Source organism: Pan paniscus, chromosome 9 (genome assembly GCF_029289425.2).
Source record: "Pan paniscus chromosome 9, NHGRI_mPanPan1-v2.0_pri, whole genome shotgun sequence".
NCBI classification, from domain to species: Eukaryota; Metazoa; Chordata; class Mammalia; order Primates; family Hominidae; genus Pan; species Pan paniscus.
In genome coordinates, this window is record NC_073258.2 from 124,525,257 (window position 1) to 124,551,928 (window position 26,672).

At 38.5% G+C, this 26,672-nt stretch overlaps 1 pseudogene; it reads right to left on the reverse strand.

Annotated features, from left to right (window-relative positions):
• Window positions 1-9,853: 9,853 nt before the first annotated feature.
• LOC100978920 (olfactory receptor 6M1-like) lies at window positions 9,854-26,574 on the reverse strand (annotated as a pseudogene).
• Window positions 26,575-26,672: the final 98 nt, after the last annotated feature.

Sequence of the window (26,672 nt, forward strand, 5' to 3'; positions counted from 1 at the left end):
TCTTTGTATCTCTGGCAGAATTCAGTTGTGAATCCGTCTGGTTCTGGATTTTTTTTGGTTGGTGGGCTATTAATTATTGCCTCAATTTCAGAGCCTGTTATTGGTCTATTTAGAAATTCAACTTCTTCCTGGTTTAGTCTTGGGAGGATGTATGTGTCTAGGACTTTATCCATTTCCTCTAGATTTTCTAGTCTATTTGCATCGAGGTGTTTGTAGTATTCTCTGATGGTAGTTTGCATTTCTGTAGGATTGGTGGTGATATCCTCTTTATCATTTTTTATTGCGTCTATTTGATTCTTCTCTCTTTTCTTCTTTATTAGTCTTGCTAGCGGTCTATCAATTTTGTTAATCTTTTCAAAAAACCAGCTTCTGGATTAATTGATTTTTTGAAGGGTTTTTTTGTGTCTCTATCTCTTTCAGTTCTTCCCTGATCTTGGTTATTTCTTGCCTTCTGCTAGCTTTTGAATTTGTTTGCTCTTGCTTCTCTAGTTCTTTTAATTGTGATGTTAGGGTGTTGATTTTAGACCTTTCCTACTTTCTCTTGTGGGCATTTAGTACTATAAATTTCCCTCTACACACTGCTTTAAATGTGTCCCAGAGATTCTGGTATGTTGTGTCTTTGTTTTCATTGGTTTCAAAGAAAATCTTTATTCCTGCCTTCATTTCATTATTCACCCAGTAGTCATTCAGGAGCAGGTTGTTCAGTTTCCATGTAGTTGTGTGGTTTTGAGTGAGTTTCTTAGTCCTGAGTTCTAATATGATTGCACTGTGGTCTGAGAGATGGTTTGTTGTGATTTCTGTTCTTTTACATTTGCTGAGGAGTGCTTCACTTCCAATTATGTGGCCAATTTTAGAATAGGTGCAATGTGGTGCTGAGAAGAATGTATATTCTGATGATTTGGGGTGGAGAGTTCTATAGATGTCTATTAGGTCTGCTTGGTGCAGAGCTGAGTTCAAGTCCTGGATATCCTTATTAACGTTCTGTCTCATCGATCTGTCTAATATTGACAGCAGGGTGTTAAAGTCTCCCGCTATGATTGTTTGAGAGTCTAAATCTCTTTGTAGGTCTCTAAGGACTTGCTTTATGAATCTGGGTGGTCCTGTATTGGGTGCATATGTATTTAGGATAGTTAGCTCTTCTTGTTGAATTGATCCCTTTACCATTATGTAGTGGCCTTCTTTGTCTCTTTTGATCTTTGTTGGTTTAAAGTCTGTTTTATCAGAGACTAGAACTGCAATCCCTGCTTTTTTTTTTTTTTTTTGCTTTTCCATTTACTTGGTAGATCTTCCATCCCTTTATTTTGAGCCTATGTGTGTCTCTGCACGTGAGATGGGTCTCCTGAATACAGCACACTGATGGGCCTTGACTCTATCCAATTTGCCAGTCTGTGTCTTTTAATTGGAGCATTTAGCCAATTTACATTTAAGGTTAATATTGTTATGTGTGAATTTGATCCTGTCATTATGATGTTCACTGGTTATTTTGCCCATTAATTGATGCAGTTTCTTCATAGCATGGATGGTCTTTACAATTTGGCATGTTTTTGCAGAGGCTGATACCAGTTGTTTCTTTCCATGTTTAGTGCTTCCTTCAGGAGTTCTTGTAAGGCAGGTCTGGTGGTGAAAAAATCACTCAGCATTTGCTTGCCTGTAAAGGATTTTATTTCTCCTTCACTTATGAAGCTAGTTTGGCTGGATATGAAATTCTGGGTTGAAAATTCTTTTCTTTAAGAATGTTGAATATTGGTCCCCACTCTCTTCTGCCTTGTAGTGTTTCTGCCAAGAGATCCGCTGTTAGTCTGATGGGCTTCCCTTTGTGGGTAACCCAACCTTTCTCTCTGGCTGCCCTTAACATTTTTTCCTTGATTTCAACCTTGGTGAATCTGACAGTTATGTGTCTTGGGATTTCTCTTCTCAAGGAGTATCTTTGTGGTGTTCTCTGTATTTCCTGAATTTGAATGTTGGCCTGCCTTGCTAGGTTGGGGAAGTTCTCCTGGATAATATCCTGAAGAGTGTTTTCCAACTTGGTTCCATTCTCCCCATCACTTTCAGGTACACCAATCAAACATAGATTTGGTCTTTTCACACAGTCCCATATTTCTTGGAGGCTTTGTTCATTTCTTTTTACTCTTTTTTCTCTAACTTTATCTTCTTGCTTTATTTCATTAATTTGATGTTCAATCACTGATACCCTTTCTTCCACTTGATTGCATCGGCTATTGAAGCTTGTGCATGCGTCACGAAGTTCTCGTGCCATGGTTTTCAACTCCGTCAGGTCATTTAAGGTCTTCCCTACACTGTTTATTCTAGTTAGCTATTCATCTAACCTTTTTTCAAGGTTTTTAGCTTCCTTGTGATGGGTTCAAACATCCTCCTTTAGCTCAGAGAAGTTTGTTATTACCGACCTTCTGAAGCCTACTTCTGTCAACTTGTCAGAGTCATTCTCCTTCCAGCTTTGTTCCATTGCTGGCAAGGAGCTGTGATCCTTTGGAGGAGAAGAAGTGCTCTGGTTTTTAGAATTTTCAGCTTTTCTGCTCTGGTTTCTCCCCATCTTTGTGGTTTTATCTATCTTTGGTCTTTGATGTTGGTGACCTACAGATGGGGTTTTGTTGTAGATGTCCCTTTTGTTGACATTGATCCTATTCCTTTCTGCTTGTTAGTTTTCCTTCTAACAGTCAGGTCCCTCAGCTGCAGGTCTGTTGGAGTTTGCTGGAGGTCCACTCCAGACCCTGTTTTCCTGGGTATCACTAGCAGAGGCTGCAGAACAGCAAATATTGCAAAATAGAAAATATTGCTGTCTGATCCTTCCTCTGGAAGCTTCATCCCAGAGGAGCAGCTGGCTATATGAGGTGTCTGTTGGCCCCTACTGGGAGGCGTCTCCTAGTTAGGCTACACAGGGGTCAGGGACACACTTGAGGAGGCAGTCTGTCTGTTCTCAGATCTCAAACACCGTGCTAGGAGAACCACTGCTCTCTTCAGAGCTGTCAGACAGGGACACTTGAGTCTGCAGAAGTTGTCTGCTGCCTTTTGTTCAGCTATGCCCTGCCCACAGAGGTGGAATCTATAGAGGCCCGTAGGCCTTGCTGAGCTGCGGTGGGCTCTGCCCAGTTTGAGCTTCCCAGCCACTTTGTTTATATACTCAAGCCTCAGCAATGGCGGACACCCCTCCCCCAGCCTGGCTGTCGCTTCGCCATTCAATCTCAGGCTGCTGCACTAGCAGTGAGCAAGGCCCCGTGGGCATGGGACCTGCAGAGCCAGGCCCAGGAGAGAATCTGTTTGTCTGCTGGTTGATAAGTCCTTGGGAAAAGCATAGTATTTTGGTGGGAGTGTCCTGAATTTCCAGGTACAGGCTGTCATCTCTTCTCTTGGCTAGTAAAGGGAAATCCCCCGACCCCTTGCGCTTCCTGGGTGAGGCGACGCCCCACCCTGCTTTGGCTCGCCCTATGTGGGCTGTACCCACTGTCCAACCAGTCCCAATGAGATGAACCAGGTACTTCCGTTGGAAACGCAGAAATCACCTGTCTTCTGTGTCAATCATGCTGGGAGCTGCAGACCAGAGCTGCTCCTATTTGGCCATCTTGGATCTCCTGCTAACATCATGCTTAATGGTGAAAAGGTGAAATCATTTCTTGTAAATCAGGAACAAAGCAAGGATGTCCACTCTTTCCACTTCTAGTCAATGTCTTGGAAATCCTAGTCAGAACAATTACGCAATTATACAAGAGAAAGAAATGGAAAGTACCCAAGAATAAATATTCTTATAATGTTCATACTACTAAGAGCAATCTGCAGATTCCATGGAATCCCTATCAAAGTTATAATGACATTTTTCAAAGAGATAGAAAAAAATCCTAAAATTTGTAAGGAACCACAGAAGACCCCAAAGAATGAAAGAAATCTTGATCAAAAGGAACAAAACTGGAGGCATCACACTCCCTACTTCAAAAAATGCTACAATCCTATAGTAATCAAAATAGCATGATACTGGCATAAAATCTAACTTACAGTCCAATGAAGCAGAACAGAGACCCCATAATTAAATTTATCATTTATGGTCAATTGATTTTTAACAAAGATGCCAAGAACACACAGTGGGGAAAGAATGTCTCTTAAATAAATTATATTGAGAAAATTGGATATCCACACACAGAAGAATTAAATTGGACCCATATACAAAAGTCACAGTGTGGCTCTCCACATGCTGCTTTGCCTGTCCGAGTGGGAGCTGCAAGTTAGTACTGCCTCCTATCAAAAATCAACTCAAATGTGATTAAAGACCTAAATGTATGATCTGAAAGTGTAAAACTCCTAGACACAAACATAGGGGAAAAGCATTTTCAATTTGGTGTAAGCAATGATTTTTTAGTTGACACCAAACACATGGGCAACAAAAGCTCAGTTAGACAAGGGCAATTCATGAAACTAAAAAGCTTCTGCCTAACCATGAAACAATCAACAGAGGGAAGAGATAACTTATGGCTTGGGTGAAAATATTTGTAAACCATATATCTGATAAAGACTTAATAACCAAGGGAAAGTGGCAGATAGGAGGCAGGACTAACTTGCAGCTCCCACTTGGATGGGCAAAGCAGCATGTGGAGACCCACATTGTGACTTTTGCTCTAAGAACTACTGCAGGAACATACTAGAAAAGCTGAGAGAATCCACAGATTCTTTGAAGGAGGTGGGTTGCCACATCCATGCTCATAGATGGGTAGAATCAATATTGTGAAAATGACCATACTGCCCAAAGCAATCTACAAATTCAATGCAATTCCCATAAAAAATACTACCATCATTCTTCATGGAACTAGAAAAAACAATCCTAAAATTCATATGGAACCAAAAAAGAACCCACATAGCCAAAGCAAGACTAAGCAAAAAGGATAAATCTGGAGGCATTACATTACCTGGCTTCAAACTATACCATAAGGCCATAGCCATTAAAACAGGATGATACTGTTATAAAAACAGGAATATCAACCGATAGAACAGAATAGAGAACCCAGAAATAAAGCCAAACACTTACAGACAACTGATCTTCGACAAAGCAAACAAGAACAGAAAGTGGGCAAGGACTTCATTCAACAAATGGTGCTGGAATAATTGGCAAGCCAAATGTAGAAGAATGAAACTGGATCCTCATTTCTCACCTTACACAAAAATCAACTCGAGATGGATCAAAGATTTAAATCTAAGACCTGAAACTATAAAAAGTCTGGAAGATAACATCAGAAAAACCCTTCTAGACATTGGCTTAGGCAAAGACTTCATGACCAAGAACACAAAAGCAAATACAACAAAAACAAAGGTAAATAGATGAAACTTAATTAAACTAAAAAGCTTCTGCACAGCAAAAGAAATAATCAGCAGAGTAAACAGACAACCCTCAGAGAGGGAGAAAATCTTCACAATCTATACATCTGACAAGGACTAATATCCAGAATCTACAAGGAACTCAAACAAATCAGCAAGAGAAAAACAAAAAATCCCATAAAAAAGTGGGCTATGAATAGATAATTCTCGAAAGAAGATATACAAATGTTCAGCAAACATGAAAAAATGCTCAGCATCACTAATTATCGGGGGAATGCAAATGAAAACCACAATGTGATGCCACCTTACTCCTGTAAGAACGGCCATAATCAAAAAATTTAAAAAAATAGATTTTTGCCTGGATGTGGTGAAAAGGGAACACTTTTACACTGTTGGTGGAAATCTAAACTAGTACAACCATTATGGAAAATGCTGATTCCTTAAAGAACTAAAAGTAGACTCCTTAAAGAACTAAAAGTAGATCTACCATTTGAACCAGCAATCCCACTCCTGGGTATCTACCCAGAGTAAAAGAAGTCATTATACAAAAAAGATACTTGCATATGTATGTTTATAGCAGCACAATTCGCAATTGCAAAAATATGGAACCAGCCCAAAAACTCACCAATCAATGAGTGGATAAAGAAAATGTGGCATATATATACCATGGAATACTACTCAGTAATTAAAAGGAATAAAATAATGGCATTTGCCGCAATGTGGATGGAATTGCAGACCATTATTCTAATTGAGGTAACTCAGGAATGGAAAAGCAAACATTGTATGTTCTCACTCGTAAGTGGGAGCTAAGCTATGAGGACTAAGGCATAAGAGTGATACCGTGGACTTTGAAGATTCAGAGGAAAGTGTCGGAAGAGGGTAAGGGATGAAAAAAAATTCAGATTGGGTATAGTGTACCCTGCTTGGGTGACAGGTTCACTAAAATCTCAGAAACCGCCACCAAATAACTTATTAATGTAACCAAACACCATCTGTTCCCCAAAAACCTATTGAAATAAAAAAATGAGTTAATATCCAGAATTCAAACATTCAATAGCAAAAAACCAAATAACTCAATTAAAAATGGGCAAAGAATCTGATAGACATTTTTCCCAAGAAGAGATACAGGTCACTAATAGGTATATGAAAAAGGTTCTCAACATCACTAATCATCAGAGAAATATGAGTCAAAGCCACAATGAGATCATCTCATGCCTGTTAGAATGGCTATTATCAAAAAGAGAAGGGATGACAGGTGTTGGTGAGTACGGGCGGAAAAGAGAAATCTTGTAGCCTGTTGGTAGAAATATAAATTGGTATAACCATTATGGAGAATAATATGGAGATTCCTCAAAAAATTAAAAATAGAATTACGAGATGATCTGGCATGCTCATGTCTGGGTATATGTCCAAAGACTTGAAATTAGATCTCAAAGAAACAGCTGTACTTTCATGTTTGTTTTATCATTATTCACAATACTCAAGGTATGGAAACAAACTAAGTGTCCACCAATGGGTAAACGGATAAAAGAACATGGTATGTAAATATAATGGAATACTTTTCAGCCTTAAAAAAGAAAAAAAAAACCTCTGATTTTGCAAAAGCGTGAATGAACCTGTAGGAGGTGGGAGAGTATTATGCTAAGTGGGATAAATGACCATAGAAAAGGCCAATATTAAATGATCTTACTTACACATATGGAATCTAAAAAGGTCAAACTCACAAAAGCAGAGAGTAGAATGGTAGTTGCCAGGGGCTGGTGGTTGGGCATGAGGAAGAGTTTTTGGTCAAAGGGTACAAAGTTTCAGTTATGCATGATGAATAAGCTCTGGAGATGTAACGTACAGCATGGTGACTATAGTTCATAATACTGCACTATATACTTGAAATTTGCTGAGAGAGTAGATCTTCAGTGTTCTTATCACACACCAACAAACAAATGGTAACATGTGATGTGATGCATATGTTAATTAGCTTGATTGTGGTGATCATTTCACAGTCTATGTATTAGTGTTTCAACCACAGTCTATGTGTACAGTGTTTCAACCATTACGAAAACAGTGTGGAGTTTTCATAAAGAACTAAAAGTAGGTCTACCATTTGATCCAGCAATCCCACTCCTGGGTATTTACCCAGAGGAAAAGAAGCCAGTATATGAAAAAGATACTTGAGCATGCATGTTTATAGCAGCACAATTCACATTGCAAAAATATAGAACAAGCCCAAATGCCCATCGGTCAATGTGTAGATAAAGAAAAATGTGGCATATATATACCACGGAATACTACTCAGCCATAAGAAGGAATGAAATGATGACACTTGCAGCAGATATTTAATATATATCAAATATAACATTGTACACCTTAGAATAGATACAATTTTTAATTGCCAATTACACCACAATAAGGCTGGAAAAAACAATAAGGAAACTATAGAAAAGATTTTTACTTTAAATCCTTATTTTTGGGTGCGCATCACCATATCCCCTAATTTAATCAATTGTCTTTTAACTTTTCAATATTACATTTGTGTATGACAGCGTGTTGTGCACAAGTGTCCAGCAGCCCCAGTAAACTTACTTTACCATTCCCAGGCCAGTTTACCTATGCCCGTACAAACTGGCTCTGTTCGCCTGTTGGGTTTTGCGCTAAGATATTTAGCCTCTCTCAGCACTCAGATTCATAACCCTGCTTTTTGCCATACACCATTTTGGTCAGCACTATATCTGCAGGGATTATGGATTCTTTTTATTTTATTTTATTCTATTTTATATTTTATTGAGACAGTGTCTTATTCTGTCTTCTAGGCTGGACTGTAGTAGCATGATCATGGCTCACTGCAGCCTTGAACTCCTGGGCTCAAGCATCCTCCTGCCTCAGCCTCTGGAGCAACTAGGACTACAGGCATGCACCACCAAGCCCAGCTAACTTTTTAAATTTTCTTTCTTTTCTTTTTTTTCCTTCTTTCTTTCTTTCTTTTTTTTCCTTCTTTCTTTCTTTCTTTTTTTTCCTTCTTTCTTTCTTTCTTTTTTTTTTTTTTTGAGACAGAGTCTTGCTCTGTAGCCCAGGCTGGAATGCAGTGGTGTGATCTCGGCTCATTGCAACCTCCATCTCCCAGGTTCAAGCGATTCTTCTGCCTCAGCCCCTTGAGTAGCTGGGACTACAGGCATGCACCACCATGCCCAGCTAATTTTTGTATTTTTAGTAGAGACGGGGTTTTGCCGTATTGGCCAGGCTGGTCTCGAACTCCTGACCTCGTAATCTGCCTGCCTCAGCCTCCAAAAGTGCTGGGATTACAGGCATGAGCCACCGTGCCTGGCCACTTTTTTGACTTTCTTTGTAGAGACAGAGTCTCATTATGTTGCCCAGGATGATCTTGAACTCCTGGACTCAAGCAATCCTCCTATCTTGGCCTCCCTGTTCTGGGATTACAGATGTGAACCACTCTAAAAAAAAAAAAATCAGTTTTAAAAAAATATCAAAACTAGTATAAATTGAGTGAATCTCTTGCGGTCCTTTTACAGGTTGAAGAGTTGGTGAAACATCGGGACCACTCATCTTTTATAATGATTCATTAAAATTTTAGTAGACCATGGAATACTATGCAGCCATAAGAAGTAATGAGATCATGTCCTTTGCAGGGACATGGATGAAGCTGGAAACCATCATCCTCAGGAAACTAACACAGGAACAGAAAACCAAACACCGCATGTTCTCACTCATAAGTGGGAGTTAAACATTGAGAACACATGGACACAGAGAGGGGAACAACACACACCAGGGCCTGTTGCGGGGTGGGAGGTGAGGGGAGGAAACTTAGAGGATGGGTCAATAGGTACAGAAAACCACCATGGCACATGTATACCTATGTAACAAGCCTACACATTCTGCACAAGTATCCCATTTATTTTAGAAGAAATAAAAAAAAGAAAAAAAATTAGTAAATATTCCATCTATCTCTGCTTTGTTATGCCATTTTTAATTAGCCAGGCTTCAAGCAGTTCTTTTTTGATGACTCTAATTTTAGCCTTTTTTTTATTTGTGAGGCTGATTTCTTTTCAAAGGTGCAATACTTTCAGGCTGCTTATTGGAAATAGAGCCCTATATTACTTTTGGAATTAAAAAAATGTATCAACACTTCGTAAGTTTGCCATATGTTTTCTGTTTTTGACATTTTTATTTTACTTTAAGTTCTGGGATACATGTGCAGAATGTGAAGGTTTGTTACATAGGTATACATGTGCCATGGTGGTTTACTACACCTATCAACTCATCATCTAGGTTTTAAGCCCTGCATGCATTAGGTATTTGTCCTAATGCTCTCCCTCCCCTCACCCCCACCCACTGACAGGCCCTGGTGTGTGATGTTCCCCTCTCTGTGTCCATGTGTTCTCATTGCGCAACTCCCACTTATGAGTGAGAACATGTGGGTTTTGGTTTTCTGTTCTTCTGTTAGTTTGCTAAGAATGATGGTTTCCAGCTTCATCCATGTCCCTGCAAAGGACATGAACTCATTCTTTTTTATGGCTGCATAGTATTCCATGGTGTATATGTACCACATTTTCTTTATCCAGTCTATCATTGATGGGCATTTGGGTTGGTTCCAAGTCTTTGCTATTGTAAATAGTGCTGCAATAAACATACATGTGCATGTGTCTTTATAGTAGAATGATTTGTAATCCTTTGGGTAATGGGATTGCTGGGTCAAATGGTATTTCCGATTCTAGACACTTGAAGAATTGCCACAATGTCTTCCACAATGGCTGAACTAATTTAAACTCCCACCAACAGTGTAAAAGTGTTCCTATTTCTCCACAGCCTCACCAGCATATATTGTTTCCTGAGATTTTAATAATCACCTTTCTGACTGGCGTGAGATGGTATCTCATTTTGGTTTTGATTTGCGTTTCTTTAATGACCAGTGATGATGATTTTTCTTTCCTATGTTTGTTGGCCACATAAATGTCCTTTTTGAGAAGCATCTGTTCATATCCTTTGCCCATTTTTTGATGGGGTTGTTTGTTTTTTTTTTTTTCTTGTAAATTTAGTTAAGTTCCTTGTAGATTCTGGATATTAGACCTTTGTCAGATGGGTAGATTGCAAAAATTTTCTCCCATTCTGTAGGTTGGCTGTTCACTCTGATGCTAGTTTCTTTTGTTGTGCAGAAGCTCTTTAGTTTAATTAGATACCATTTGTCAATTTTGGCTTTTCTTGCAATTGCTTTTAGTGTTTTAGTCATGAAGTCTTCGCCCATGTCTATGTCCTGAATGGTATTTTCTAGGTTTTCTTCTAGGGTTTTTATGGTTTTGGGTTTTACATTTAGGTCTTTACTCTATCTTGAGTTAATTTTTGTATAAGGTTTGAGGAAGGGGATCAGTTTCTGTGTGGCAGATGGGAATGGGAATGTGACCATTAAAAGAATACTCCATTCAGTTTTTCTCAGGACACTTCCCTCAGTTTATACTTTCAATTTCATAAATCCAAGGGTTTAAAAAAATCTTTGGAGTATTTAATTTTAAAAATAACCGGGTTCTTAAGATGTAGACGTTTTCAAGGATTTGCATTTATCTTTATGGAGGAGGAATCTCAATTTAAGAATGTATTCCTTTAAAAAATTTAAAAAAATTTTTTTAACTTCAGTCTCTGTGCTAGTAAGAACGTATTCTTTATAAGTCTGTTACTCAAGTGAACTCATGACAGTTTTTTCTCTTTAACTGTAAAATAAAAAGAAAAGTTTTAAATCATATCTCCTACTTCAGGAAACATCTAAACTTAACTCTCCTAATATATATTTTATTGTTTATGAAAAATTATGTTTGTTAATTTTTCCAATATTAAAATTGACATATGCTTCCCAAGTTTTAAAGCTCCAAAATGTGGGAAAAAGAGATATAATTATAATCCCACTCAAAGTTATTTAAACATTTTGTATAGTGGATTTTCTTCCAGCTTTAAAATGACTTTTCAAAATAGGTGATTTGGCTTTAAGATTTTAAGAAGCTCTTAAAGGTATTACTGCTCATGATTAAAATGTATACCGTGTTTCAACGTTAAAGGTCTTTTTTAGCATTTTATCACTACCACTTAATTCAATGTCATAACCATAGCAAAACAAACAATTTCTTAGATTTAGTGGAATAAATTTCCTCCTCGAGTGAAACAAATTTCCAGGTTGAAACCATAGTATAGCCTTCAAGAAAATGAATTCTGTTAACAACCCAAAGGTGTAGGAAATGGATTATCTGCTAGGGCTCCCAGGAAAGAATGCAGCCTGCTGACATTTTAGCCCGGTAAGACCTGTGTTGGGCTTCTGACCTACAGAAGTAGGAGATAACAAATCTGTGTTGTTTGAAGCTGCCAAATTAGTGGGAATTTGTTATGGCAGCAATAATAACCTAATATGGTAACTTTTGATACCTTGTCTTAATTAGGGTCTGATTATAAGCACAGAGCAGAAAATTACAGGACTACTTCATTCTTGGTGACTTTGGTCTACCTTCTTTTTGTCTTTAAACATTTGTCCACTTCATTAGCTTATGATGGACTGTGCTCTCTTATAATACTCTGAATTCATTCCTAAGACAGCTCTTTCTTTACCTGCTCTTTGCTGAGAGATTCCATGCCAATTCTTAAGGTCCCTATCTTTGTCCACTCAGCTAGAGAGTCTGTCTTTTTCCCATTCCTACTCTCTTTTTAGAGAGCTTACTCCCACAGCACCTACTTATTGGCATTGTGGACACGGTGATTTGATACCTTGCTGACTCATTCTTCTTACAAATAAGTGAATCAGAAGTGGAAATCTCTCTCTAGTTGGATCAACCATATCCTCCTCCCAGAAATTTGGATTTTGAACTCAGATCATTTTAAATATGTATCCACTTAAATTTAATACATATCAATACATTCAAATACATTCAATATCTATACCCTTATATATTGAATATATATCTGTAATTGAGTATATACATATATTTGTGAATGGCAAAAGCAGCTATCTTCCATGTGCACAGAAAAGTGGAAAAAAACACTGCAGAGACAGAAAAGCAAATCAGGTGTATATTAGTTTCTTATGGCTGCTGTAACAAATTACCACAAACTTGGTGGCTTAAAACAACACTAACGTATTATTTTACAGTTCTGAGGGCAAGAAATCCAAAAACAGTTTCACTGGGCTGAAACCCAGGTGTTGGCAGAGTCATGCTGGAGGTTGTGGGAGAAAATCAGCTTCGTTGCCTTTTCTAGCTTTCAGAGGTTTATTTCTTGGTTTGTGGCCCTTTCCTCTGTCTCCAAAGCCAGCAGAGCAGCAGCATCAAATCTCTCTCTGCTTTCATCGTCACATGGCCTTCATTTTTGTAGTAAAATCTCCTTTTGCCTAGCTCTTACGATGACATTTGGGATTACATGTAGGGCCCACCTGGGTAATCCAGGATAATCCCTCATCTCAAGAACTTTAACTTAATCACATCTACAAAAATCTCTTTGCCACATAAGATAACATTCACCGTTTCCAGAGGTCAGAACCTGGATATCTTTAGGGGCCATTATTCAGCCTACCACAAAGTATATGGAGAAAAATAATACAGAGAAATACAACTACAGAGAGACCTAAGGAGAAATCAGAGACTTGAAGAGAAGAGGATACCTACCTTGGCTCCTTACAAATTTCTAGTTCCTTCTTTTTGTCACTTAGCAGGTTTTGATGTTTCTTATTTTCTGGGGTTCCATATGGCACTTTTGATTATTATGATAAGTACATAGTTTACTTAAGCAAGCTTGATTAGTTTTCTGATACTTTTTTTTCCTCAACCAAATGAATGCTAAGATGATCTTCTATATATGATGGCCATATTCGCCAGTTGCTATAGATGATCAGTCTAGACTCATGGTCAGTTACGGCTTCTGAATAAATAGTTTTCCTTTCAAACCAAATTGCCTCTCAGTCCATTCTAATTGTATCCCACTTCTGGTCTGCCTTGATCTGCAGGTCTGTCTAACTGTTGGCTTCTGGCTTCAGAAAAAGAAGGTAGCTTCCAGGCTAATTTGGTTTCCCCTCTTAAGTTTTCCTTCCACACTTTATAATATAGTGGGGTGCTAAAGGAGTCTGAAGTGCACGTATTCTAAATTTCTGCCACTTACCAATGATGTAGTTTGGGGCAAGATGCTTAACCTCTGTAAACATCAGTTTTCTCATCTGTAAAATGGAGATAATGATATCAGCTTTCTAAGGTTATTAGGAGGAATAAATGAAATACATGCGTATATATTTAAGTATACTGTACAAACCCTGGATTATGTTATTATTATTATTATTCCTTTCTTGCTATTGTTATTATTATATAATATTTAACTGTCAAGGTTGAAGGCTTGCAACATCTGAAAAGAACTAGTAGAAGTGTTTGTTTTTAATTATATGTGGTTTCATTTCTTAGACCATCTTAGCTAAGCCTACAACAACAAAAAGAAAAAGCACAACGTCCCCATTTCACAGATGAGAAAACAAATGGTCAGATAGGCTAAGTGTCACTCGATAAAAAAAAAAAAAAAAAAAAAAGGTGATAAAGCCAGGCTCAAAATTTAGGTTTTTTGATTTTAGTTTTGTATTTTTCATTAATCCATGATATTGTGAATGCACAGTGGTTCAATCATAGAGTTCAGGGAATGTCATTTTCTCTATGGCTGAATTGTCTCTTCTAAACTGTGACTACAGTACTTTGCCTCTGATGCGGCACTGAGCCTATTCATACCTTCCCATATGCCTTTGATTTTCTGGTGTCTAAATCTGTCTTTCTCCACACTGAGCTAGAGATGAAAATAACCATTCTGAGCAGAAAAGCTTGGTTAAAGTTTTAAGTTCTCCTGTGCCATGAGGACATAATTTTGCTGACTGCTTCTTTCAAGACTGCCTTTACCTTTTCATTTCTTAGACTATAAGTGAAGGGATTCAGAAGAGGGGTCACCATTGTGGTGGGGACAGCTGTCACCTTGTCAAAATCCATTGAATGACTCTGGCTGGGCCTCACATACCTGAAGATGTTGCTTCTATAAGCAATGGAAATGACGGTGATGTGGGAAGTGCACGTGGAAAAGGCCTTCCGACGTCCTTGGGCTGAGGGGATGTGCAGGATGGTAGAAATGATGTAAATGTAGGACACAGTGGTGAGCACCAGTGAGGTCAGGAGGATGAGGGAAGATAAGAGGAAGTTTATCATCTCGATGAAATGAGTGTCTATACAGGACACATGTAGCAGAGGGGTGATGTCACAGAAGAAGTGACTAATTTCCTTGTAACAGAAAGGCAATCTGGACACCACAATGGTTGGGCACAACACAGACAGGAAGGCTCCAACCCAGCAGCCCAGAACTAGTAGGAGGCAGGCCCTGCTGTTCATGATAATGCTGTAGTGCAGGGAGTCACAGATGGCCACGTAGCAGTCAAAGGACATCACTGCCAAGAGGATAAACTCCACTGTCCCCAAGAAAACAAAGGAAATAAGTTTGGGTGATGCACCCAGCAAAAGATATGGTCTTCTTGTCCTGCAGGAGACAGGCTAATAGCTTTGGGGTAACTGAGGTGGTGAAAAAAATGTCCAAAATTGACAAATTACTGAGGAAGAAGTACATTGGGGTTTGGAGGCGATGATTCGCACATGTTAGGGAAATGATGGCAACGTTTCCTGTTAGAGTAAGCATATAAGTAAAGAAGAGGACTGCAAAAAGGGAAATTTGAAGCTGCTGAAGAACAGGAAAGGCCGTCAGGGTAAACTCAGTCACTGTGGTCTGATTTTGGATGTCCACTGCAGGCAATGCTTAGTGGGAAGCACATCTCTTAAAAAAAATGATAAAATACAGAGATGATACTCAACTTACGGAAGTTTTCAACTCCCAATATCTGTGATAAGAGTGAAATAGAAAAAACTTTGTGTGAGGAGTCAAGAGTGATTCGTTCACAGTCTGCTTCTGACTTTATTATGTGGTCCCTTGGGTAAATGACATTACTTCTTCTAACTTCAGTATTCTCATATTTCAAAGTTTTGATTGAATGAAATTATCCTCATGGTCCCTATAATTCTAGTCTTTATGATTTTAGTCTCTTTTACACAATGCTCCTTCCTGTCTCTTTTTCGCTCTTCCTGACCTACTACTTTCCCAGCTAAATTCTGTTCTTAAAAAGAGAGGCATACTAAACTGAGAATCCGGTCAATTATTTGAAAAATTGAGAAAAAGAAGGTTAATAAAACTTGAGTTAGGCCCGGTGCAGTGGCTCATACCTGTAATCCCAGCACTTTGGGAGACCGAGGTGGGCGGATCACGAGGTCAAGATATTGAGACCATCCTGGCCAACATGGTGAAACCCTGTCTCTACTAGAAATACAAAAATTAGCTGGGCACGGTGGCGGGTGCCTGTAGTCCCAGCTACTCAGGAGGCTGAGGCAGGAGAATTGCTTGAACTCGGGAGGTGGAGATTGCAGTGAGCTGAGATCACGCCACAGCACTTCAGCCTGGTGACAGAGTGAGACTGTCTCAAAACAAACAAAAAACAAAAAAAAGTGTTACTTTTCTCAAAGTTATTTCAACTTTGAAGACATCTTCTAAATCAAAGAACAGAAACTGTTAAAACTGGCCAAGACAGTTAAATTGAGGGGAGTCTACATTTACCTCTACTCATTTTTGTTATTGTTACCATGTTTTGAATATCAGTGTAATAGACAATTGGACACAAATTAATCAATCAGTCTTTCCCTACTTAGTTTTTCTTTGTTTTTACTTTATATAATAGAAATGTTTTGATGTCTACACTGTTATGGAACAAGTAGGTCCATGATACATAATTCATAATCTGTGTAACCTATTTTAAATATTTTGAAAAAAGTCTTACGGGAAAATGATTATTTGTCGTTATTTTGTTGTTTGTTGCCACGTTACATTCATGGCAGCATCCAAAAGAACAACAAACGTTTCCCCTTCCCTTCTCCAACTGATTCTTACAGGTTTTCCCAAAGAAGTCTTTTATACTCGGCATTTTTTTCCCAGCCATTTGAAGAGTAGGTTATTAATAATACTGCAGAAAAGTGGATGCCGAAACATGTATTTGATCTATCGAAAAGATGTATATGAAACACTCAGCTTAATCTCTGAATACTGCCCAGCTTCACCGAAGATCTGTTTCATGTCTATGTAATTCAGTTGAAGCACTGTCCTCTGGTATATTATTTTGTGACCAGTGCTCTAGTTTCAAGTTAAAACAACTAATTTATATCCCTGAACTAGGTAAATTTTTTAACGTGGTGCACACAGAATTCCTCTTTAAGGGGGGCCATTTCCTCAGACTCTCTACCTGGGAAAAGTGACCTGCCAGAAGCTGTTACCATTATTATTTTTTCATTTATTCATTCTTTTAATTAACACATAGTTTTCTTTAGCATATGCCGTGCATCATGCAAATTTTCAGGTGCTGGAGCTATTATCAGAGGAAAACAAAAAATACGAAGCAAAAACAAAGCAAAAATGTTAACAACAAAAAACTTCCCTTATGAAGCTTACAGTATAGTTAAGGGAGACAGAAAATTAGATAAATAAGTAAAATAAATGCTATTATCTTAATTGTGGTAAGTCTCAGAGCTAAGACATTTTTTCTAAACATATTTCCATTTGCAAATCTGGCTGTGACTTTTTCTGGTTCTTGTAGTTGCTTCTTTATTTTTATTCACTACTCATTTTTTCATGAATCAAGGTATCCTTGTTATTTTAATAATTATCTTCATCTTCTCTGTTCCATATAAGAAAATTCTGGTTTCTTATAATTTTTTAACATTTCTAAGCTGTTGGTAAGTACACTTTACAAATGCATAGTGGTTTTTGTCTATTTAAGAGTAATTTTCAAATGAAAGTGGCATGGAATAACTTGACTTGCTGTTGAGCTTAGTAGCTCTTTTTACTTCCTTAACATCCTTGGTCCTGGTTTCTAAATCCATGAGTATTGGTCCTCTCCATATTCCTTCCCAGTCTAAATATTTCTTTTGTTTTTCATGAGGTCAGACACCATATCTATTTCATACCTCATTCTTTGAGCACAGAAGGTGCTCATTGATTTACTAAATAAATAAATCAGAATTGGGGAAGCGTCTCCCTTAAGCATGAGGTTGCAGCTGCCACAAGGGTAAGCAATGGTAAGCTCTATAGCTTGTGTTTTCATATATCCAGTACAGACTTCTATCACAACCTGTACTTTCCTGGTGTGTTTTTCTTTGCCCAGTTATCAGGATCTGTGTAGTTTTGGAAAACTGATTCCTGCAATATTAATGCCGGGCTTGGGAAGAAACCCAAACACCACAATGCCTAATCAAGATCTTTCGTAGTTTAGAGGTGGGAGACAAACAAAAAGGGGAAATTCTATGAAAAAAGAGAAGTTTCCAATAGTAAAGTGCATTATTCCACTTCTTCTAGTAATTTTTCGAATTGTTACAAGGTGGGCTGTTTAATTATATTTTAAGTTATTAAAGAATTCCAAAGAGTAATGTCTATTGAAATAGGCTCTTGGCACCAATAGAAACTCTTTTTACCACAAATACTCTAATGTTCTCTCCTCGCTCTACTGCTCTTTTGCCCAGACAATAAACTTCTAAACTATTGACTACAGCACAAAGAGCAAAAACTGTATCTGGTTAGGCAAGTAATAATGTTATTGAGATAGAATACAAAAATAGAATAGAGCACACTATGTAGACAAGGAGAAAAGCTTTAGAATTCCCCTGCATTTTCCCCTTCCTCTCTTCATCACTGATAACACTGAAGACTGACAGATATCTTAAGGCAGAATAATGAAGATTTTCATACCTATCATCCCATTGTTCAATGCCCATCATCCCATTGTTCCTTTCATTTGTCTAATTTCTTTACAACATCCTTAATGTCTTACTTTTTTTTTTCTTGCTAGGTAGTCTTTTAGGACCCTGATAGGAGCTTGATTTCCCTCTGGTATTTTAAAAATTGAGCAACTCAGGCTTTTCAAAAGCATTATACAATTTGTAAACAATCAAAATCTGTGGTGGTTGAAAACAAACAGAGTTGTTATTTGCCATGATTGTCATAAAAAATTATCACTATGGGAAAAAAATGGTATTGCGAGCTTTCTATTTTGCTATACTTTGGGTCAAATGTACGTCTCTGAGAAGAACTGAGTATGTAGCATCTCTCTCCTTTGTGGAGCCTCTTAACTTCTGAAAAGAACCTGGCCTTTTTAAGGTTATCTCAGGGCCCTGAGGAACTCATCATATCTAGGAAGGAAGGCTCTGGGCTCTCTGGACTGTAAAGACCTGTGTGTAACAATTTAGGCTTTCATTTTTGGGGGCATTTGTTCCCTCATTAACATTTCTGTGGATCCTTAGAAAATTGCGTAAAATTGCACATTTAAAGATTCAAGAATTAGTCAGGAAAATGTGGCATAATAGGAAAAAGTGTAGCAGGTTTTAGAATCAATGATATGCTATATTTTTAGTTTAATCACTTGTAGCTTTATGATCTTTTAATAGGACGCTTAAGCATCCTGAGTTTTATCTTCCTCATCTCTAAAATGGCAAAAGTAGTAATACCAGATTCAAGGTCCTAAGACAGTGCCTACCACAGTGATTTATACCTAGTAGGTGCTCACTAAATGTTTGTTAAGAACATAGGGTTGGGAAAGGGTGAACAGAAATGAAATAAGATGTGATGCAGGTTGGGGATTAGATGTAACTTAAGTCCTTTACTATCAGTAAAATGTAAAAATGTTTGTTACTGAAGTATATTAAAAGATTTAATTACATACTTAGGATAAAGATATAACATTTGACACCCTCCCTCATAAAATATTCGACAGAATGGTAATTACTTTTTAATTTATAAAATTACCCATAAACAAATATAAGTGACACTTAGATTGTTTGACATAAATACAGATAATTACATGACAAAGTATACTTACATTACACTGCTTGTAGAACAATTGGTAATTTCTTCATTCAAATATGTTCAGAAATTTGAACTTCAAGTATTTTTTTCCTACTCCATGTCATTCATTATTCTTTAAATGCTTTCTTTGCTCCAATTTTGAATTCTCTATAAACCTACTTCTGTTTTAGCTGAGACTCCTCCTTATACCACACTTAATCCCCTTTGCAGAACCATACCGAATGGTTATTCAATTTTGGCTGGAATACTCCATCTGTCTTCCCTTGATTGAGAAGCTATCTTTTTATAACCTCTAATTACTTTTCCCAGTTCTTTTTCTTAGTCCTGTTGAAGAAGTCTAAGTCTTGATTTATACTAAGTCCAAGTGTTATACCATTATTTAATCATTTCATCCTGCATATCTAGTGGATCTCAAACTTCGAATAGTCCTCTGAGTTTCAAGGACTACATTTTTGCCAAAAGAATTTCGATTTGGTAATGAATCAAGACATTAGACATGACTGAATTAAGCACAGGTCCTTGACTTCTATTTTAGATCACTGGTAAAATGATCGAAAGCTTCTGAACTCTCAATTATTTTTTCAGCAGTAGGAATGTAATTTCCTGTCTATCCAGTCAATTTCTATTTCTTCAGTGGATCCATACAGAAAATTGAAGTTTTCAAACCCACAGAATGTCAGGTTAGAAGAAAACTTAAAGGGCATCTGAGCCAACTTTGTCCTAAAAAGTTCTACAATATCTTCAACAAGTTATCCAGTGACATTAAACTTGCTATTCTTAAATCATCTTATTTTACTTTAACATTCTTGATTGTTAGAAAATATTATATTTGTATTCAGTGAAGTAATCTCTTTAACCTTCAGCATTTTGTTTAGGTATTCCTGCTTATTCATCAGGCATATTGTGACTTGATTTTAGATACATCTACCTTATTTGCTCGCCCCAGAAAATAATATGACCTTCCCTATATTAAAGTGATTATAATTGTGATCTTTAATGATTTTTTGTTTACCTTCAGAGATCGGGATTAGAATGGCTCTTGGGACTATTGCATAGAAAAGGTTTATTATTACTGCAATCAAGTAATGTTAGAATTGAAGTCACTAATCACAGTTAAAAAGTTAAGGTTTCCTGGAAAACTCTCTTGGGTGTTTTCAGGAAAAACTTAGAGACCTGCTTTAAAGCCTCAGAGAAATAGAAACTTGGAAAACTTAAAAAAAATCTGACATGTTCATCATGTCTTAAAATAGGCTTTCAGCTGCTCTTCAAAGTGAGATTATTTACATATATATGTAGATATTTTAAAATCCATTTATTGAGGTATGCTTTATACATAATTAGTAATTTAAAATGTATAATTTGTTAAATTTTGACATGTATACAGTCATATAGCCACTGTCATCAACATGACAATATTTTTAAAATATTTCCATTACCTTAAAACGTTTTCTGGTGCTCTTTTGCAATAAATGCTTTTCTTCCCCAACCTCAGCTCCTGAAAACCACTGACATGTTTCATATCACTATAATTTTGAATTTTCTAAAATTTTACATAAATGGAATCTTATAGCATATAGTATTTTGTACCTTGCTCCTTTCACTTAAATTGATGCTTTGACAATAATACAAATGATTCAGGTATCAGTCGCTTCTGCCTTTGTACTGTTGAAGATGATCAATTGTATAGATTGCGTAGATATACCACAGTTTGTGTATCTATTCATCAGATAATGGGCACTTGAGTTGTTTCAAATTTTGGCTATTATGAATATAACATCCATGAACATTTGAGTTTCTGTTTTTGTGTGAATATTTGTTTTTATTTGTCTTGGATACATTCTTAAGAGCAGAATTACTATGTTGGATGGTAAAAGGAGATAGTTTGACTTCCTCTTTCCATATTTGTTTGCCTTTTATTTCTTTCTGTCGCCTGACTGCTCTGCCTAGGACATCCAGTACTATGTTGAATAGGAGTGGTAGTAGAGGGCATCCTTGTGTTGTTGCGATTTTCAAAGAGAAGGCTTCTGGCTTTTGCCCATTCAGTATGATGTTGGCTGTGGGTTTGTCACAGAAGGCTCTCAATTTTTTGTACTAAGTTTCTTCAATGCCTAGTTTGTTGAGGGTTTTTAACATAAAGTGTTGTTGAATTTTATTGAAAGCCCTTTCTGCATCCATTGAGATAATCCTGTGGTTTTTGTTTTTAGTTCTGTTTGTGTGGTGAATCACATTTATTGATTTGTGTATGTCAAAGCAACCTTGCATACCAGGGATAAATCCTACTTGATCATGGTAGATTAGCAGCTTTTTGATGTGCTGCTGCTATATTCAGTTTGCTAGTATATTGATGAGTATTTTTGTATCTCTGTTCATCGAGGATATTGGCCTGAAGTTTTCTTTTTTTGTTGCATCTTTGCCAGGTTTTGGTATCAGGATGATGCTGGCCTCATAGAATGAATTAGGGAGGAGCCCTCCTCCTCAATTTTTTGAAATGGTAGGCATGGTACCAGATCTTCTTTATACATCTGGTAGAATTCAGCTGTGAATCTGGTCTTGAGGTTTTTCTGGTTGGTAGGGTTTTTATTAATGACTCAATTTCAGAATTCATTATAGGTCTGTTCAGGGATTACATTTCTCCCTGGCTCAATATTAGGAAGTTGTATGTATCCAGGAATTTATTTCTTCTAGATTTTCTTTTTTTTTGTTTGTTTGTCTTTTGTTTTTGAGACGGAGTCTCACTTTGCCACCCAGGCTGGAGGTGCAGTGGTGTGATCTCGGCTCACTGCAAGCTCCACCTCCTGGGTTCATGCCATTCTCCTGCCTCAGCTTCCCAAGTAGTTGGAATTGATCACTATTTTTATTGTGCTGTGGTTCCAAAATGAGGTTGGTATGATTTCAGTTTTGAAAAATTTGATGAGGATTGTTTTATGCCCGAGTGTGGTTGATTTTAGAGTATATGACATGTGCAGATAAGAGGAATGTATATTCTGCTGTTTTTGGTTGGAGCATTCTGCAGATGTCTATTAGGTCTGTTTGGTCAAGTGTTGAGTTCAGATCTTGAATATCTTTGTTAGTGTTCTTCCTCAGTGATCTAATACTGTCATTAGGGTATTGAATTCTCCCACTATTAGTGTGTAGTTATCTAAGTCTCTTTGTAGGTCTCCATGGACTTGCTTTATGAATCTGGGTGTTCTTTTGTTGTGTGCATATATATTTAGGACAATTAGGTATTTTTGTTGAATTGAACCCTTTACCATTATGTAATGCCCTTCTTTGTCTTTTTGGGCCATTGTTGGTTTAAAGTCTGTTTTGTCTGAAATTTGAGTAGTAGCCCCTCCTTTTTTCTTTTTTTCTTTCTTTTTTTTTTTTTTTTTTGTTGTTGTTGTTTTGTTCGCTTGGTAGATTTTTCTCCACCCCTTTACTTTGAACCTATGGTGTCATTGTATGTGAGATGGGTCTCTTGAAGACAGCATACAGTTGGGTCTTGCTTCTTTATTGAACTTGCTACTGTATGCCTTTTAATTGGGGCATTTAGCCAATTTACATTGAAGGTTAATATTGATATGTGTGGATTTGATACTGTCATGTTGTTAACTGATTATGCAGACTTGATTGTGTGGTTGCTTAATATTGTCACTAGTGTATGTACTTAAGTGTGTTTTTGTGGTGGCCAATAATGGTCTTTTCTTTCCATGTTTAGCACTCCCTTACAAACTCCTTGTAAGGCAGGTCTGTTGGTAGCAAATTCCCTTAGCATTTGCTTGTCTTAAAAGAATCTTATTTCTTCTTCAGATATAAAGCTTAGTTTGGCTGGCTACGAAACTCTTGGTTGAAAATTCTTTTAAGAATGCTGAATACAGGCCCCTAATCTCTTCTGGCTCACAGGGCTTCTCTCTGAAAAGTTCACTGTTAGCCTGATGAGGTTCCTTTTGTAGGTGATCTGCACCTACTCTCTAGCTACCTTTAATATTTTTTCTTTTATTTCTACCTTGCAGAATGAATCTTATGACTATGTGTCTTAGGGATGGTCATCTTGTATAGTATCTCTAAGGGATTCTCTGCATGCATTTCTTGAATTTGAAAATCAGTCTGTCTAGCAAAGTTGGAGAAATTTTTGTGGGCAATATTCTCAGTATGTTTTCCAAGTTGCGTGCTTTCTGTCCCTCTTTCAGTGATATCCATGAATTGTAAATTTGGTCTCTTTATTTGATCTTATATTTCTTGGAGGTTTTGTTCATTCTTCTTTATTGGTTTTTCTTTATTTTTGGGTTACTGAGTTATTTCAGAGAACTAGTCTTCAAGCTCTGAGATTCTTTCCTTAGCTTGGTCAATTCTGTTGTTAATACTTGTGATTGCATTATGAAATTCTTGAAGTGAGTTTTTTGGCTGTATCAGATCAGTCTGATTTTTTTTCTTAAAATGGCCATTTCATCATCCATCTTCCATATTATTTTGTTGTATTCGTTAGAGTCCTTGAATTGGGTTTCGACTTTCTTCTGAATCTCAATCTTCATTTCTATCTATACTCTGTATTATATTTCTGTCATTTCAGCCTGATTCCAATTTATTGCTGGAGAACTAGTAAGGTTGTTTGAAGGTCAGAAGACACTCTGGCTTTTTGAGTTGCCAGAGTTCTTGCACTGGTTCTTTCTCATCTGTGTGGGCTGATATTCCTTCAGTCTTTGAAGCTGCTATCCTTTGGATTTTTTTTGTTCTTTTATCTTCTTTGATGCCCTTGCAGGTTTGATAATGGTATAATGTGAGTTCAGTCAACTGGCTTTATTTTTGGAAGGTTTTAGGGGGCTAGAGCTCAGCCTAGTGCTTTTGGGTTGTGTGCTGTAACTCTGGGGGCTGGTATCAGACCTCTGGCTTTGTTCTCTGGCCTCTCAAAGTTAGGAACCTTTGCTGGAGCAGCTGAGATATTCCTGGACCACTGGCCATAGCACTCTGATGGGTGGTGCCAGCCAAAGCACTTCACTGGGGCAGTAGCAGTGGAATTCATGTACATTCATGTGTGCCAGCAATAGCGGCAGTGCGGCAGGGTACTATGCTCATCACCTGTGGTGGGGTACCAGTGGGAGTGGAGCTGTGGCATTCCTATTCATGGTCACATTGGCAAGGCCTGTGGTGGGGGCAGGCTGCTGTTGCACACAGGGCTGCCAGCCTCTGTGCCTGTGTTTGCAGTAGCAGGGGTGGTGGTGGCGTATGCGGGGGTTGGGGTTGTCATTGTGTGTGTGTTCATGTCAGCAGCAGCAGCTGTGTTGGGGGAGTGGGGTTGCTGGCATCTGTGTGTGCATTTGTGCTGGCCATGGTGGCACAGCCAGGGGTGGGGTGGCCTCATACCAGTAGCAGTGGTGCAGGGTGCATGTGTACACATGTGCCAGTGAGTGAAGGGAGTTGAGGTCTACCCACTGTCTCACATGCCAGCAATGTGGTGGGGAGGTGGCTACAGGTGAGTGCATGCTGGAAGAGTGGCATGGGAGAGGCTGCAGTCAGGGAACAGTGTGGGTGGGATAGTACATGATGGTGGGAGCCACTCTTTTGGTGCTTTTCCATGGTCAGATGCAGTCTGCCAGTGAGGGAGCTGTGATAAGGGCACTCAGGAAACATCTTGATTGGGTATTTGAGGCTGCACTGTAAGCATGCATGGCCAGGCTGTGGTCCTGGGGGTGGGGGCAGCAGACGGGGAGTTGCTCAGATTGGGCTGGACCCATCTCACAGGCAAGACACCCTGCTCTGTTCATGTCCAATAGGCCCCCTAAGGCTAATGTCTCCTAGAGGAGCATAGTGAGCCTTGGGTGATGGGTATCCCTGGCCATGCTCCACTGCAGATGTTTCCACACCAAACCCCCTGGGCTCTGCACAGGCTGGAGTCCTGCCCCTACCACCTCTCTAAGAAGCTCTCCCTGCCAGCTCAAGTGCCCATGGGGCTCATAGGGTCTCCTGTTGCCAGGATTCCAGAGGTCTGTGGTGAGAGCAGTCACTTCTTGCCTATTCACCTCGCTCCTCCCCCAGGAACTGAGGGCCACGAATGAGCCCCAGTGTGCAGTAGCTCCATGCAGAGTTGCTGGCTTCCACTCCCTTCAGCCCAGCCTCTGTGTCATCCCTCTGTCCACTCTCAATGCCTTTACTCTGAAGATCTGCTCAGAGTGTGCCTGTCTTCTCAATGTCCCAGTCTCTTGGTGTCAGATGTTCCTTCTGGCTGCTTCTAGTCACTTATCTTGAATCTGGTTTGCATGTCTGTCCCCTCCAAATCCCATGTTGAAATGTGATTCCCAATGTCAGAGGTGGGGCCTAGTGGAAAGTATCAGATCAGAGGTAGATCCCTCATGAGTGACTTAGCACCCTCCCCTTGGTAATGAGGGAGTTCTTGTTAGGTTTGTTCTTGTGGGTTCTGGTTATTTTAAATAGTCTGAGACTTACCCCTCCTCCATCTTGCTTCTGCTCTCACCATGTGATGTGCTGGCTTCCTCTTCACCTTCTGCCATGAGTGGAAACAGAAATATCCTGTCACAGATATGTCTTTATGACAATGCAAAAATGAACTAACACAGAAAATTGGAACTGAGGAGTGGAGAATTGCTATAAAAATACCTGAAAATGTGAGAGTGGCTTTAGAATTGAGTAATGGGAAGACACTGGAAGAATTTGGAGATCACAGAAGAAAATGGCAAGACAAGGGAAAGTTTGCAACTTCTTAGAGACTTGTTAAGTGATTATGACCAAATTGCTCATAGAAATATGGACAGCGAAGGCCAAGCTGATAAGGTCTCAGATGAAAATCATGAAGTTATTGAGAAGTGGAGCAAAGGTTACCCTTGTTATATCCTAGCAAGGAACTTGGCTGCATTGTATTTATATCCTAGGTCTCTGTGTAAGGTTGAACTTAAGAGTGGCAGAAGAAACTTATACGCAGCAAAGCATTCAAGATGTGGCCTGCCTGCTTATGACAGCCTGGGATCAGATATCAAACAAAATAATTACTTAAAATTGTAACTTATATTTAAAAGAGAAGCAGTACACAAAAGTTTAGAACATTTGCAGCCTGGCGGTGTGGTAGAGAAGGAATCCAAGTGGCTTGCAGAGCCACCACTTGCCAGAAAGATTAGCATGACTAAAAGGGAGCCGAGTACTAATAGCCAAGACAATGGGCAAAAGGCCTTAAAGGCATTTCAGAAGTCTTTAGGACATCCCCCTTCCATTACAGGCCCAGAGGCCTTTAGGACATCCCCACTCTGGGCAAGGCCTGGAGTACTGCCCAGTGCCACCTTGGGACACCACTCCCTGCATCATGGCTGTTCCACCTTTAGTCATGGCTCAATAAGACCCAGGTACAGCTCAGGTCACAGCTCCAGAGGGCACAAGCTGTAAGCCTTGGTGGCTTCCACATGATGTTAAGCCTGCAGTTGCAC